The sequence below is a fragment of the Dipodomys merriami genome, unplaced genomic scaffold (genome assembly GCF_024711535.1).
Source record: "Dipodomys merriami isolate MVZ:Mamm:240054 unplaced genomic scaffold, mDipMer1.0.p SCAF_345, whole genome shotgun sequence".
Taxonomy (NCBI): Eukaryota; Metazoa; Chordata; class Mammalia; order Rodentia; family Heteromyidae; genus Dipodomys; species Dipodomys merriami.
This window is the reverse complement of record NW_027204993.1, coordinates 834,548-850,438: the sequence shown is the minus strand read 5'-3', so window position 1 is coordinate 850,438 and position 15,891 is coordinate 834,548. Positions and strand designations below refer to the sequence as shown.

Sequence of the window (15,891 nt, the reverse complement as noted above, 5' to 3'; positions counted from 1 at the left end):
GCTTCAGGACATCAAGCGCACACACTCCACTCCAATGGCCACAAATGACCACAGGCTCCGCAGAGATCAACCCTGACCTTTCCTTCCCTTGGGGGCTGCCTTTGAACCTGAGAACCCCAGACTGATTATCACAAAGGCCACCTCCGATCCCACGGATGACCTTCGGGGTGGGGTTTCGGTGGGAACCGCAGCCTGGGCTTTGTCTGCTGGTGCAGGGATCACAGGGTCCGTGGGCTGCAGGATCTTTGATCTCCTTCTCGGAAGCATGGCGGCCCTGTGGAACTGGACGCCGGGCTTTGAAGATGGATAGGTGGATGTGTGGGTGGGTGGGTGGGTGGGTGGATGGATGGGTGGATGGGTGGGTGGATGGGTGGGTGGGGGATGGATGGGTGGATGGATGGATGGGTGGGTGGGTGAGTGGATGGATGGATGGGTGGTTGGATGGATGGATGGATGGGTGGATGGGTGGGTGGGTGGGTGGGTAGATGGATGGGTGGTTGGATGGATGGATGGGTGGGTGGATGGGTGGGTGGGTGGGTGGATGGATGGGTTGATAGATGGGTGGATGGGTGGGTGAATGGTTGGGTAGATGGCTGGATGGGTAGATAGGTGGGTGGGTGGATGGAAGGATGAGTGGGTGGATGGGTGGATGGGTGGATGGATAAGTAGATGGATGGAGGATGGGTGGATGGATAGATGGGTGGGTGGGTGGGTGGGTGGATGGGTGGGTGGATGGATGGATGGGTGGGTGGGTGAATGGAGGGGTAGATGGGTGGATGGATGATGGGTGGGTGGATGGGTGGATGGGTGGATGGGTGGGTGGGTGGATGGGTGGATGGATGGATGAATAGGTGGATGGATCGATGGATGGATGGGTGGATGGGTGGGTGGATGGATGGGTGGGTGGATGGATGGATGGGTGGGTGGATGAGTGGATGGGTGGGTGGATGGGTAGATGGGTGGATGGATGGATGGATGGATGTATGGGTAGATGGATGGGTGGATGATGGATGGATGTATGGATGGATAGATGGATAGATGGATGGATGGGTGGATGGTTGGATGGGTGGATGGATGGGTGGATGGGTGGGTGGATGGATGGGTGGGTGGATGGATGGATGGGTGGGTGGATGAGTGGATGGGTGGGTGGATGGGTGGATGGGTGGATGGATGGATGGATGGATGGATTGGTGGATGGGTAGATGGATGGGTGGATGATGGATGGATATATGGATGGATAGATGGATAGATGGATGGATGGATGGATGGTTGGATGGATGGATGGATGGATGGGTGGGTGGATGGATGGATGGATGGATGGGTGGGTGGATGGATGGATGGGTGGATGGGTGGATGGATGGATGGATGGGTGGGTGGATGGGTGGATGGATGGATGGGTGGGTGGATGAGTGGATGGGTGGGTGGGTGGATGGGTGGATGGGCGGGTGGTGGATGGATGGATGGATGGATGGGTAGATGGATGGGTGGATTATGGATGGATAGATGGATAGATGGATGGATGTATGGATGGGTAGATGGATAGATAGATGGATGGATGGATGGATGGATGGATGGATGGATGGATGGATGGATGGATGGATGGATGGATGGATGGGTAGGTAGACGGGTGGGTGGATGGTGGGTGGATAACACCACAGAATCAACACACTTCCCGGGCTCTGGACCACCTTCACAGCAAACTCCTGCAGGTCGAGCCGATCTGGAAAGCGGTCTTGGAGCACACAGCCGCCCCGCGTCCGAGGAACACGTTTCCAGCTGGTGGCAGAGCTGTGGCAGTGGAGCCGCGGCTCAAGGGGCAGCGCGCCAGCCTCGGACAGAGAAGGCTCAGGGACAGCGTCAGGCCCTGAGTGCAAGTCCCAAGGACCGGCACTAAAGGAAGGAAGGAATGAAAATATACTTCAAGCCACGACCCTCAGATCTCAGCCTCCTGAGTAGCTGGGATTACAGGCGGGAGCCACTAGTGCCTGGCTTTATGTATTCCTTTGGCTAGAGGACAAACCTTTGATTTCAGAAGATGCTGGGGTTTGAACTCAGGGCTTTATGCTTACTAGCCAGTCATTCTAGCAGCTGAATCATGCCCACAGCCCTAGGGTAAAATTTGGACTCAGTGTGTTTGTGCTGGTCCTGGGGCTTGAACTCGGGGCCTTATACTCTTCTTGTTTGTTTATTTGCTCAAGGCTGGTGCTCTACCACTGGAGCCACAACTCCACTTCTGGCTTTTTGCTGGTTCATTGGAGATAAGAGTCTCCTAGGCTTTTCTAGTTGGGCTGGCCTCAAACCTCAATCCTCAGATCTCAGCCTCCTGAGTAGCTGGGATGACAGGTGGGAGCTACTGACCACCAGGCAATGAGCAGGTTTTTTTTTTTTTTTTTTTTTAAGTTGACAGGGAAGCTGGGTGTCAGTGGCTCACGCCTGTCATCCCAGCTACTTGGGAGGCTGAGATCTGAGGATCCTGGTTCAAAGCCAGCCTGGGCAGGAAAGTCCAAGAAACTCTGATCTCCAGTGAACCACCAGAAAACCAGAAGTGGCGCTGTGGCTCAAGTGGTAGAGCACCAGCCTTGAGCTGAAGAGCTGAGGGACAGCGCCCAGGCCCAGAGTTCAAGCCCCACCAACAAAAAAAAGCTGACAGGGTTGGAGATGTGGCCCAGGTGGTCAAGCACCAGCCAATGAGTACCAGTATCAGATACTGAGGGAGTTCCAGTCTGAGAGAAGAAGAAGAAGAAGAAGAAGAAGAGGAGGAGGAGGAGGAGGAGGAGGAGGAGGAGGAGGAGGAGGAGGAGGAGGAGGAGGAGGAGGAGGAGGAGGAGGAGGAGGAGGAGGAGGAGGAGGAGGAAGAAGAGGAAGAAGAAGAGGAAGAAGAAGAAGAAGAAGAAGAAGAAGAAGAAGAAGAAGAAGAAGAAGAAGAAGAAGAAGAAGAAGAAGAAGAAGAAGGAAGAAGAAGAAGAAGAAGAAGAAGAGATTATAAAAACAAACCAAAAACAGGTTCCGGGAGTGGAGGGGACGGGGGGGGGGGGAGGGGGAGAACGGGGGGGGGGGGGTGGGAGAAGGTCGGAGGGAGGGGCCTGCTCTGCCAGACACTGGGAAACAAGCCAGAGTGATCCCCAGTGCCAGTTTCTTCCAGGACAAAAGTCTGCAGGCAAGAAACAGCATCTTTCACATTTGGCTGGTACTACTGTAGTCCGCTACACGCCCCTTCCTCTCCCTCTCCACCACCCACCCTCCTGTCTCTGCTTTCCTTTTATGGGAATCTGTGTGTGTGCGTGTGTGTGTGTGTGTGTGTGTGTGTGTGTGTGTGTGTGTGTGTGTGTGTGTGTGTGTGTGTGTGTGTGTGTGTGTGTGTTTAGTCCCTGGATTTAATTTACTCAGCTTGGACTGCAGTGTTTCTGTACATTTGCCCAATGGCCTTCAGCTAATGGGTGTATTTTTTTTTTACAGGCCAATAAATGATGAATTAAGTCATCCTCTCCCTCCCTTGCTCTTTCTCTCTCCCTCCCATCTCCCCCTTTCTTTCTTTCCTTCTTCCTTCCTTTCTTTCTTTCTTTTTCTTTTTTTCTTTCCTTCTTTTTCTTTCCTTTTCTTTCCTCTCTCTCTCTCCTTCCTTCCTTCATCTCCCACTTTCTCTCTTTCTCTCTTTCTGATCCTGGGGCTTGAACTCAGGGCCTGGGCGCTGTCCCTGAGCTTCTTTTGCTCAAGGCTAGTGCTCTACCCCTTGAGTCACAACGCCATTTCTGGCTTTTTCTGTGTGTGGGGGACTGAGGAGTCGAACCCAGGGCTCCATGCATGCCAGGCGAGCACTCTACCACGGAGCCACCTGCCCAGCCCTCCCTGAGTTTGTTTTGTTTGTTTGCTCCAAGCTAGCAGTCTAGAGCTGGACGCCGGTGGCTCCCGCCTGTCATCCGGGCTACTCAGGAGGCTGAGATCTGAGGCTCAGGGTTCGAGGCCAGCCCAGGCAGGAAAGTCCGTGAGACTCTGATCTCCAATGAACCACCAGAAAACTGAAAATGGAGCTGTGGCTCAAGTGGTAGAGCACCAGCCTGGAGCAAAAGAGCTGAGGGACAGCGCCCAGGCCCTGAGTTCAAGCCCCAGGACTGACCAAAGGAAAAAAAACAAAAAACAAAAAAGACAAATCTTGCCCTCCACCACCTGAGTCCCCGCTCCGCCTGTGCTTTTCCTTTTGTAGTTAATTGGAGACGAGAGTCTCACGGGCTCTCCTGGGATCCAAAGCCCAGGGCTGGCTTTGAACACAATCCTCAGATCTCAGCCTCCCCAGTGGCCGGAACTACAGACGTGAGCCACCAGCACCTGGCTCCTTTTGAGTCTTTTGAGATGGGGTCCCGGCTATTGTGTTGTCCAGACTAGTAGAGGCCCAATCAAAATCCTCCTTCCTTACAACTTCCGGAGGGCTGGGATTACAGGCGGGCAGCACCATGCTTGGCAGAGCTGTTGTTGTTGTTTTTCTTGTGCCTGAATATCTTGGCCCTGAACTTGGGGGGGGGGGTGCTCCCTTTGCTGGGGGGCTTAGTTCCCGCTAATATGATCACACGTTGCACAAATATCTTAACCACGTGACAGACCCGCCCCACCCCCAGCCAGCTTACAAGGTTAAATCTCAGAGGCTCGTTTTGGCTGAAACATTTCTCAAAATGATGGCCGTGACTGTGTGCAGAACTGAGCAGGCCCTGACTCAAAGACAGGCGTAATTACAACACGCCGATCACACGGCTTTTTTTCTTAGTTCTTTTGGTCGGTCGTGGGACTTGAACTCAGAGCCTGGGTGCTGTCCCTCAGCTCCTCAGCTCAAGGCGGGCGCTCTACCCCTTGAGCCACAGTGCCACTTCCGGTTTTCTGGTGGTTCAGTGGAGATCAGAGTCTCACGGACTTTCCTGCCCAGGCTGGCTTTGAACCACGATCCTCAGATCTCAGCCTCCTGAGTCGCTGGGATGCCAGGCGGGAGCCACCAGCGCCTGGCTTCAGGTTATTTTTTTCATGGGGTCTCATTGTCTTCCATCCACAGCCTCTTGCTTGTAGCCGAGATGTCAAACATGTGCTACTACGCCCATCTTGTTAGTTGAGAGAGGGTCTTGATAATTAATTTTTTCTTGGTGGCCCACTCTCCTGGATTAATCCTCATCCCTGCCTGCTTTGTGCCTAGATTAGAGGCGTGAGCTACCACGCCTGGAAATCCAGCCAGTCTTGTTCTTTAATCCTAGACTTTATCCTAGCAGATGACTTTCCTTCCTTCCTTCCTTCCTTCCTTCCTTCCTTTTCTTTCTTTCTTTTCCTGATAGTTTATGACTTTTACAAACATTAGTTATATTTGTAACAGATGATAAAACTGACTGGAGAACAGTGTTTCTTCTTCAAACCGAACTGTGACAATCACTTAATATGGTAAAGAAGCTGGCTACCTGTCACCCAGCTACTCGGGAGGCTGAGATCTGAGGATCGTGGTTCGAAGCCAGCCCACGGCAGGAAAGTCTGGGAGACTCTTTATCTCCAGAAACTCTGGAAGCAGAACTGTAGCTCAAAGTGGTAAAGCACTAGCCTTGGACAAAAGAGCTCAGAGACAGCGCCCAGGCCCTGAGTTCAAGACCCACGATGACCACCAAGAACAAAACAGCGGTTAGTTTTTAGTCTACCTCAAACCAGTCCCAGAATGATCACCCATGGTTGTGAGCCAGTTTGCGAGACACTGGAAGTCACAATTTCTGTGTGTGTGTGTGTGTGTGTGTGTGTGTGTGTGTGTGTGTGTGTGTGTGTGTGTGTGTGTGTGTATGTGAGTACTGGTGCTTGAACCTTGGTCCTGAGCACCGACCCTTAGCTTTTTCACTCAGGCTGGTGCTCTACCATTTGAACCACACCCTCTACCTTTCTGGTGATTCATTGGAGACCAGAGCCTCTTCCCAATTCTTTTCCTGTTCCAGCCGGCCTCCAACAGTGATCCTCAGCTCCCGGCCTCCCTCGAGGTCTGGTATGAGCTACTCAGGGCTTCTTCGCCACCTCTGAGAATTTCTCTGTGGAATCTTCTCCCACCCCAGGGAGGGGTGGGGGGGATCCAGAACTCTCAGCCCACTGTTTCTCTTTGGACCACCAATAAGGCTATGACCTTGGGTGACCTTGATGCTTTATCTGGGCTGGGAATTCTGTGGAGCCCCCCGGTTCCTCAGCAATGACCCCCATCTGGCCGGCGACATCAGACCATTGCTTTCCCTGAATGTCCTGGATATTTGCTTTCTTTCTATTCTTGGTGTTGGTTTGGTTTGGGTTTTGGTGTGTTCAAGCCCTGGGGCTTGAACTCGAGGCCTGGGCGCTGTCCCTGAGCTTTTAGTGTCTAGTGTCAAGGCTGGCGCTCTACCACCTGAGTCACAACACCACCTCCAGCTTTGGGGCGTTGAGAGGAGATCAGAGTCTCTTGGATTTTCCTGCTGGTGCTGGCTTCGAACCCTGATCCTCAGAGCTCAGCCTCTGGAGGAGCTGGAAGCCCCAGGCCCAGACACTGTTTGTGGTGTTTCTTCTTCTCTGCACAACTCCTGAGGCATGCTGGGATTTCCTGTTTCCAGCTGGGAACGAGTTGCCTAAAGGAATCAGCACCTGAGCCTATGCTAATGAGCTGCTCCAAGGGGCGGGCCTGGCCAGCCAGGCCGGGCTGTGATTGGTGGGGCTAGAACTTCAGCCCCGCCCACTGAGCTGCTAGGTGAAGTTCTTATAGAGCTTGGGGATTGTGGAGGGTTGGTGGCTGGCAGGGGGACAGGACCTCAGCTCCAGGGTCGCAGACACTGAGACCTAAGACTGTGACATCGGCTCTGGGCCATCTACCTGGTTGTCTTTGCTCAACTAAACCAGTAAGCCATTTCTATTTAGTCTTTCTTTCTTTGAGTACTGGAAGGAGACTTGAACTTGGGGCTGAGGTGGGAAGGGAAGGGGAGGAGGGGACTGAGTTCTAGATCTCTCAGATCTAGGGCATTGGTGCTGGATTTTAAGACATCCACTTGGAGTCAGAGGTTTGGTGGCTGCACAAGCAAAAATAACTTAAAAATCTGCCTGTCGTATATATCAGAGTGCTCTGGTCAGAGGCCAGTAGCTCACGCCTGTAATCCCGGCTACTCAGGAGGCTGAGATCTGAGGATCATGGTTCAAAGCCAGCCCGAGGCAGACAAAGCTGAGAGACTCTTTATTTCCAATTAACCAACAAAAAGCCAGAAGTGGAGCTGTGGCTTAAGAGGTAGAGCACCAGCCTTGAGTAAAATAAGCTCAGAGACAGCACCCAGGCCCTGAGTTCAAGCCCCAAGATCAGCACAAAACAAAACAAAAAACAACCAAACAAGCTGGGCGCTGGTGGCTCATACCTGTCATCCTAGCTACTCAGGAGGCTGAGATCTGAGGATCTCAGTTCAAAGCCAGCCCAGGCAGGAAAGTCCGTGAGACTCTTATCTCCAGTGAACCACCAGCAAAAAGCCGGAAGTGGCGCTGTGGCTCAAGTGGTAGAGCACCAGCCTGGAGCTGAAGAGCTGAGGGACAGCGCCCAGGCCCTGAGTTCAAGCCCCATGACCGACCAAACAAACAAAAACCAACAGATCTTGGAATTCCTGTGTGAAGAGAAGGCTGTAGTTCTCAAAGACGAACAGCAGAGGGCGATAAGTAACTTCTGTTCCTCCAGCCAGTTTCTAATTCTTGGTAGATCTTTTCCTGACTGGGATTTGAACTCAAGACACTGGGACTTGCTAAGCAGGCCCTCTACTACTTGAACCACGCCACCAGCCTTTTTTACACTCATTATTCTCTTTCTTTGCTGGAGACAAGGACTCTGAAGAAAGAATTCAGTATCTGACACTTTTGCTTGCCCGCTGAATCTCGCCTCCAACTCAGGTTCTTTATTTTTTCTTTCTTGTTTCTTTGTCTTTCTCTTTCTTTTGGTTATTTTCAAGAGAAGGCTCACTTTATGCCTGAGCTGGCCTTTTCTTGTAGCAGGGCAGGCGTGGTTGAGTTTAGGGTTTGGCTCTGTCTCACCTCTAGATTTTTCATACAAGGCTGGCGCTCTACCACTTGAGCCACAGCGCCACTTCTGGCTTTTTCTGTGTCTGTGGTCCTGAGGAATCGAACCCAGGGCTTCATGCATGCTAGGTGAGCGCTCTACCATTAGGCCACATTCCCAGTCCCTACAATTTTTTTATTTTTTGGTACTGGTACCAGGGTTTGAACTCAGGGACTTGAACTCTCAGCTTTCTGATCATAGTTGGTGCCCTACCACTTGAGTCACACCTCCAAGTCCAGCATTTTGCTGGTTTATTGGAGACAAGAGTCTCTCCGACGTTTCTTCCTGGTGCTGGCTTTGAACTGTGATTTCTCAGATCTCAGCCTCTTGAGTAGCTGGGACTACAGGCGTGAGCCACTGGCTCCTTACTTGTGTGGTTGGTTGTTGTTGAGACAGGAGTTTCCTAATATTCAGGTTGGTGCCAGCTCTGTGAGGCTCCTTCCTGCCTCCTGAGGGCTGGGATTATAGGCAGGTGTGACCAGGCTTGGCTTTCTAGGAGTTGCAGTGTTTTGAGGTTTACATACAAGTGCATGAGCCAATCCATTTTGTTTGTTGTAGATGTTGAGGATTATATATGCTATCCTACTCTCTATTCTAGATGTGTGTGTGTGTGTGTGTGTGTGTGTGTGTGTGTGTGTGTGCGCGCGCACACACACCAGTCCTGGGGTTTGAACTCAGGGCCTGGATGCTGTCCCTTAGCTTTTTTACTCAGGGCGGCTGGTGCTCTGCCTCTTGAACCACACCTCTACCTGTGGCTTTTTGCTGCTTCTATGGAGATCAGAGTCTCACAGACTTTCCTGCCCAGGCTGGGTTTGAACCACAACCCCCAGATCTCAGCCTCCTGAGGCGCTGGGATGCTGGGCGTGAGTCACTGGCTCCTGGCAATACGTTTTCTTTAACCATTTGCCGTTATCTATCTTCCTGTTTCTTTTTTCAGGGCTGAGATTTGAACCCAGGGCCGTGCCACAAGGCTGCATCCTCAGCTTTTTGCTTTCTTTTTTCTTTTTCTTTTTGCCAGTCCTGGGATTTGAACTCAGGGCCTGGGCTCTGTCCCTGAGCTTCTTTTGCTTCAGGTTAGCACTCTACCACTTGAGCCACAGCATCGCTTCCGGCTTTTTCTGTGTCTGTGGTACTGAGGAATCGAACCCAGGGCTTCATGCATGCGAGGCGAGCACTCTACCACTGAGCCACCTGCCCAGCCCCAGCATTTTGCTTTCTGAGTAGCTAGGATTACAAGCTTTGCTTGTTTTGTTTTTGTGCTGGTCCTGGGGCTTGAACTCAGGGCCTGAGCACTGTTCCTGAGGTTTGTTTCCTCAAGGTTGGTGCTCTACCACTTGGACCACAGCCCCACTTCTGGCTTTTTGTTGTTGTTGTTGGTTATGTAGAGCCATAGGAGTCTCAGTGACTTTTCATCCTGGGCTGGCTTTGAACCAGGAGCTTTTCCCGTGAGCAGCAAGGATGGCTGGTGTGAGCCACCAGTGCCTGGCTTATTCTAGACGTTTCTTTTGGCATGCTCCTTTAACCAAATGTCAGCTGATCAGAGTAGAGCCAAGATTGAACTTTGAGATCAGTTATTCACTGATGATCTTTGTGACATTAAAAAAAAAATAAAAACAAGATCAAGAGGCTGAGCTCTGAAGATCACAGTTCAAAGCCAGCCCGGGCAGGAAAATTCGTGAGACTCTGATCTCCAATGAACCACCAGAAAACCAGAAGTGGCGCTGTGGCTCAAGTGGTAGAGCGCCCGCCTGGAGCTGAAGAGCTGAGGGACAGCGCCCAGGCCCTGAGTTCGAGACCCACAACTGACGAGAAAAAAAAGTAGCTTTATTTATTTACTCATTTATTTATTTATTTTCCAGTCCTGGGGCTTGAACTCAGGGCCTGGGCGTTGTCTCCGAGCTTCTTTTGCTCAAGGCTGGTGCTCTACCACTTGAGCCACTGCGCCATTTCCGGCTGCTCTGGTCCCAGAGCTTGAACTCAGGGCCTGAGCGCCATCTCTGCACTTTCCCAGCTCAAGCCTGGCCCTGTCCCACTTGCATTTTGCGAAACACTGAACACCCACCTTGGCGCTCTCCCACCTGAGTCACGCCTCCGGCCCAGCTTTTTGCTGGCAACGTTGCAACTCTTCCGCGCCAAAATTTCCCTCCGTAGACCCAAGTTAGGGCACTGGGGACCCGCCTGCAACCTGGGGCCTGCATTCTGTCAGGTTGATAGAGCCAAGTCACCCGGTGAGGGAAGGAAAAGTCTGTGTGTCTCCTTTCAGATGCTGGGTCTGTGCGCGCTGCTGATGGTCTGGGAGCAGCCCTGGATGGTTGCAAATGCTGATGTCTTCGGGGTTTTGCCTTGTGTGTGGTGGTGTGGAATGTGTGATCTGAGTCCTGGCCAAATTCTTCTCTTTCCTGCTTTGATCATTTCAGGGCAGGCGAAGAAAGCCGAGCCTCAGCGAAGTCAGAGTGTGGAAGAAAATACCAGAAGCAAATGGGGGGGTGGGGGGGTACACGGGGAATCTGGTGCAAAGGGAGGGGGGGGAGGAGAATTTAAAGCGGGAGGAATGAGAAAAAGAGAAAAGAAAAGAGCACTAGAAACTTCAAGCTGGGCGCTGGTGGCTCCCGCCTGTCATCCCAGCTGCTCAGGAGGCTGAGATCTGAGGATCGTGGTTTGAGGCCAGCCTGGGCAGGAAAATCTGTGGGACTCTGATCTCTCATGAACCACCAGAAAACTGGAAGTGGCGCTGTGGCTCAAAGTGGTCGAAATGTCTAGAAATAGCTCTAGAAATATATATGGCAGGCAAAGTTTGGTTAGACCAAAATGTTTAAATCATTTAAATATGGTTATTAATATGGTTTAGCTGGGCACCAGTGGCTTACACCTGTCATCCCAGCTACTCAGGAGGCTGAGATTTGAGGATCATGGTTCAAAGCCAGCCTGGGCAGGAAAGTTTGTGCGACTCTGATCTCCAATGAACCACCAAAAAGCTGAGGGATAGTGTCTAGGCCCTGAGTTCAAGTCCCAGGGGTTGCATACACACACACACACACACACACACACACACACACACACACACACACACACACACACACACGCGCGTTCATGGCTTAAAACCTTACCAGTTATTCAGAGAAGAGCATTAGTAGTTATTGGAGGAAACCATCCATCCATCCATTCATTCATTCATGTCAGTACTGGGGCTTGAACTCAGGGCCTGGGTGCTCAGCTGCTTGATTCATCTTAAAAGCTGGTGTGCTGGCCAATACCCGATCTCCACATTCCAAAAATGGCTGTTATGATCAAATCAGTGGGTACAATGTAGATCGGGAGCGACATATTTGAGTCAGCCAGGATGCTTATTTTCTTCTCTATACTCGTGTGTGTGTGTGTGTGTGTGTGTGTGTGTGTGTACTGGGGCTTGAACTCAGGGCCTCATGCTTTGGCTTAGCTTTGTTTGCTCAAGGCTGGTGCTCTATTCTTTTTTTTTTTTTTTTTTTTTTTGGGTCCGGTCATGGAGCCTGAACTCTGGGCCTGGGCGCTGTCCCTCAGCTCTTCAGCTCAAGGCTAGCACTCTACCACTTGAGCCACAGCGCCACTTCCGGCTTTTTTCTTATGTGGTGCTGAGGAATCGAACCCAGGGCCTTAAGCATGCAAGGCAAGCGCTCTACCACAGAGCCACCTTCCCAGCCCCTGGTGCTCTATTCTTGAGCCAAGCAACTCTGAGTAGCAGGGATTATAGGTGTGAGCTATTGGACCCAGCCTGCCTGCCTGCCTTCCTTCTTTCCTTCCTTCCTTCCTTCCTTCCTCCCTTCCTCCCTTCTTCCCTCCCTCCCTCCCTCCTTTTTTTTTTTTTCTCTCTCTCTCTTTCCTTTATCAGTCATGGGACTTGAACTCAGGGCCTGGGCACACTCCCTGAGCTTTTCTGTTCAAGTCTAGCGCTCTACCCCTTGAGCCACAGCTCCACTTCTGGCTTTTTTGAGTCCTTTATTGGAGATCAGAGTCTCACGGACTTTCCTGCCCAGGCTGGCTTCGAACCTTGATCCTCTGAGCTCAGCCTCCTGAGTCGCTGGGCTGACAGGCGGGAGCCACTGGCCCCGGCTTCTATTTTTACTTTTTTCTTTGCATCTTGTGAATTGTGTCTTTTATGTCTTCCCTCATCCTTCTCTGTCTTAGTGTTTCTGGGGTGTCATCTTTCTCCTCCCTTGCTTTCAGGGTGTCTTTCTGGGGGGGGGGGGGCGGGGCACAGGAACGCAGGATGAGGATCAGGTTTGGGCGAAGCAGAGGGGAGGATGCAGCTTTGCCCCTACCTTCTGCTTTCAAAGGGGCTCCCCACTTCTCCTACCCTCCCCCCCCATTCCCCGGGTGATCACATATTTCTCCGCCAGCTGAGACTTGTAGGGTGATGGCCTGCTTTTAGTTAAAAGGCTTTACGCACCGAGTTCCCCACCAACCTGTTTTTCTGCTAAACTCTCTTTGGCTCAGGAAGTCAGAGAGCCCCTTTGTAAAAAGCAGAAGGAGCTGGGCGCCCGAGCTCACACCTATAATCCCAGCTCCTCAGGAGGCTGAGATCTGAGGATCGAGGTTCAAGGCCAGCCCAAGCAGGAAAATCCGTGAGACTCTGATCTCCAATAAACCACTCAGACAATCAGAAGTGGCGCTGTGGCTCAAGTGCTAGAGCCCTTGCCTTGAGCTGAAGAGCTGAGGGACAGCACCCAGGCCCAGAGTTCAAGCCCCACGACTGACAAAAATCAAACAAAAAGAGCAACTTCAACTTAAGAACAACTTGAAAAGCTTCGATCAATTTCATAGTCGTGTGTGTGTGTGTGTGTGTGTGTGTGTGTGTGTGAAGATATTGGGACTTGAACTCATGGCTTGAACTCTCCTCTTGGCTCATTTCGGTCAAGGCTGGTGGTACTCTAATACTTGAACTACACTTCCATTTCCGAATTTTCGGTGGTTCATTAGAGATCAGAGTCTCACAGACTTCCCTGCCAGGGCTGGCCTCGAACTGCGATCCTCAGATCTTAGCCTCCTGAATAGCAACGATGAGCCACCCAAATGTCCAGGAGATTCATCTCCAGCAAACTACTCCGAAAAAGCCAGAAGTGAGTGGCGCTGTGGCTCAAGTGGTAGAGCACCAGCCTTGAGCACAAGAAGCTCAGGGACAGCGCCCAGGCCCTGAGGAGCACAAAACAAGACAAAAAGATCCTTTGTTTCCCCAACCCGGAGATTTCTTTGTGTTCCCTATCAGCAGTCTTAGTGAAGAGGTCAAGTTCAGTGTGTAGAAGTGGAGTTGAGACCAGGGTTGGGAGACATGGATGGGGGGGGGGTGGTGGGAGGCTAGGCCCGTGTTTAGCTGTTCTAAAGAGATCATTGTATTTCAGGCTGGTTTTAGCCGGCTGGCGCAGGCAGGCAGCTAGATTTACAGCTTGGCTTCTTGTGATTCGCTGGTGAAAGTCTTATTCTTAAATGCTCTCCACCTTGTCTCCAGCTGCAAGAATTTCCCTGTCACCAGCATTAGATACTTGGTAAAAACAAAACAAAACAAAAAAACCCCACACTATTTTGTTTTTTGAAACTGATAACCATTCGGAATTCTAAGAGATTACATTCTTCTTCACCATTTTCTTGTCTTTTTTTCCCCTGTGTCAAATCTTTCCATTTTGATCAAATTTCCACCTTGAAACTCAGACAGAAAACAGTTGGGACAGATGAGGTCTAGGGAAAGCACTTTTTAAAAAAGGACTTTTTAAAAATGGATCTCTAAGCTAGAAATTCAACCAACCAACCACAAACCTCTCCATGAGTCCAACGCTGGTGGCTCACGCCTGTAATTCCGGCTGCTTAGGAGGTTCAGATCAGAGGATCAAGGTTCGAAGCCAGCTCAGGCAGAAAAGACTAAGAGACTCTTACTGCCAATGACCCACCAAAAAGAAAGGTAAAAAGCTGCAACCCTTCCAGTGCCATTGCCAGGCTATCCCAATCGATAGCTGTTTTGTCCTATTGAGGATGAGGGCAGGGATGGGACTAGGCACAAGGTCTGGTTACATCTCTTACTATTACAAGCCCCTCTCCATCCACACCGGGACTCTGTGGGCTAGCACTCGGGGATCGATTACAATCACAGTCTGCCTGTCTAACACCACAATCAGCTCTGTCTTCCTGTGGCTCCTACCATTTGTGGGACCCCCCCCCCCGTTCCTGCTCATCCTGGGTCTTCTTGTTGGACCTCTCCCTCTGTTTCCATTTGCCTGCAATTTCTTCCAGAAACATCAGGAAGCTTCCCCCAACCAAACATTTAAATCTGACCCTGTCCCTGGGCTATCAAGAAGCATCTAGATAATGTTTACCCCCCTGCCTCTTATTTGCCAAAACCTATCACATAAAAACCTGTACATGCAGCCAGACGCTGGTGGCTCACGCCTGTCATCCCAGCTACTCAGGAGGCTGAGATCTGAGGATTGTGGTTCAAAGCCAGCCTGGGCAGGAAAGTCTGTGAGACTTTTGTTTTTTGCCAGTCCTGGGGCTTGAACTCAGGGCCTGGGCGCTGTCCCTGAGCTCAAGGCTTGATGCTCTACCACTTTGAGCCACAGCACCACTTCTGGTTTTCGGGTGGTTCATGGGTGATCAGAGTCTCACAGACTTTCCTGCCCAGGCTGGCTTTGAACTGAGATCCTCAGAACTCAGCCTTTTGAGTAGCTAGGATTACAGGCGTGAGCCACTGGTGCTCAGCTCAGAACGCATCTTTACATGGTATCTGTCATACATTAGCTACTGTTAAGTAATCTTAACATTACATACAAATGGGGTCTGTCATTTTTTTTATATCTAGTACTTAAGCATTCCCAGGTTTTGATGTTGCAAGAAAGGTGCTGGAATTTGATCTCTTTTGGATTCAAAGGAATTTATTAACAGGGATGATGATCACAGCTCCACTTCGGGTTTTCTAGTGGTTCATTGGAGATAAGAGTCTCATGGACTTTCCTGCCTGGCTTTGAACAGCGATCCTCAGATCCCAGCCTCCTGAGTAGGTAGGATGACAGGTGGGAGCCACTGGTGCCCAGGGACACTTGTTTTTATTTAAACAATTGAACAGAATAGGAGACAAGGAGGTTAACTTAGATCCCACAGGTGCTGGAAACTATTGACCCAATCTAAGCAAGTTCAAATCCAGCTGGGCTCATCCTAGATCGGTTACTAAATTAGACTCACTTGATCCAGGAGACCAGAAAGTTCTCCATCTTGTCCACCAAAGAATTCAAGGACAGAGCAGTAGACAGGTTTATGAATGTACACAGGAGAATGGGTGTCAAGAAAGGACTGGATTTCTTAAAACCTCAAATGCTTTTTGTTTTTTGGGTCTGGTTGGGCCTGAACTCTGGGCCTGGGCGCTGTCCCTCAGCTCTTCAGCTCAAGGCTGGTGCTCTACCACTTGAGCCACAGCGCCACTTCTGGCTTTTTTCTTTTTGCTTATGTGGTGCTGAGGAATCGAACCCAGGGCCTCAGGCATGCAAGGCAAGCGCTCTACCACTGAGCCACCTTCCCAGCCCCCAAACTTCAAACTCTTATTGAGGTTTGCAGCTCTGATTAGTGGTTAGTCCATGATGAATATTCCTGGAGACTTCTAGAAACTGTATTTTTATGTCTCCATCTCTCCAGAAGCTCTGTGTGTGTGTGTGTGTGTGTGTGTGTGTGTGTGTGTGTGTGTGTGTGTGTGTGTGTGTGTGTGTGTGTGTGTGTGTGTGTGTGTGAAGTGCTTTGGGTTTGTAATGGCCAGAGTAGAGAGATTGTTTTTCTTGGGTCAGCAAGATACTGTTGGTCTCTTATGTGACTCCTTTAATGTCAGCGGA

General features: G+C 50.9%; 1 protein-coding gene across 1 annotated transcript in view; it reads left to right on the top strand.

The window, feature by feature from the left end:
• The first annotated feature begins 6,779 nt into the window (after positions 1 to 6,779).
• The window catches only part of LOC138803654 (beta-citrylglutamate synthase B), a 46,786-nt gene continuing 37,674 nt past the window's right edge, over positions 6,780 to 15,891 (top strand). Inside the window, exon 1 of the mRNA XM_069987703.1 lies at positions 6,780 to 6,863. The gene's annotated coding sequence lies outside the window, so the exon portion shown is untranslated. The remainder of the gene's footprint in view (positions 6,864 to 15,891) is intronic.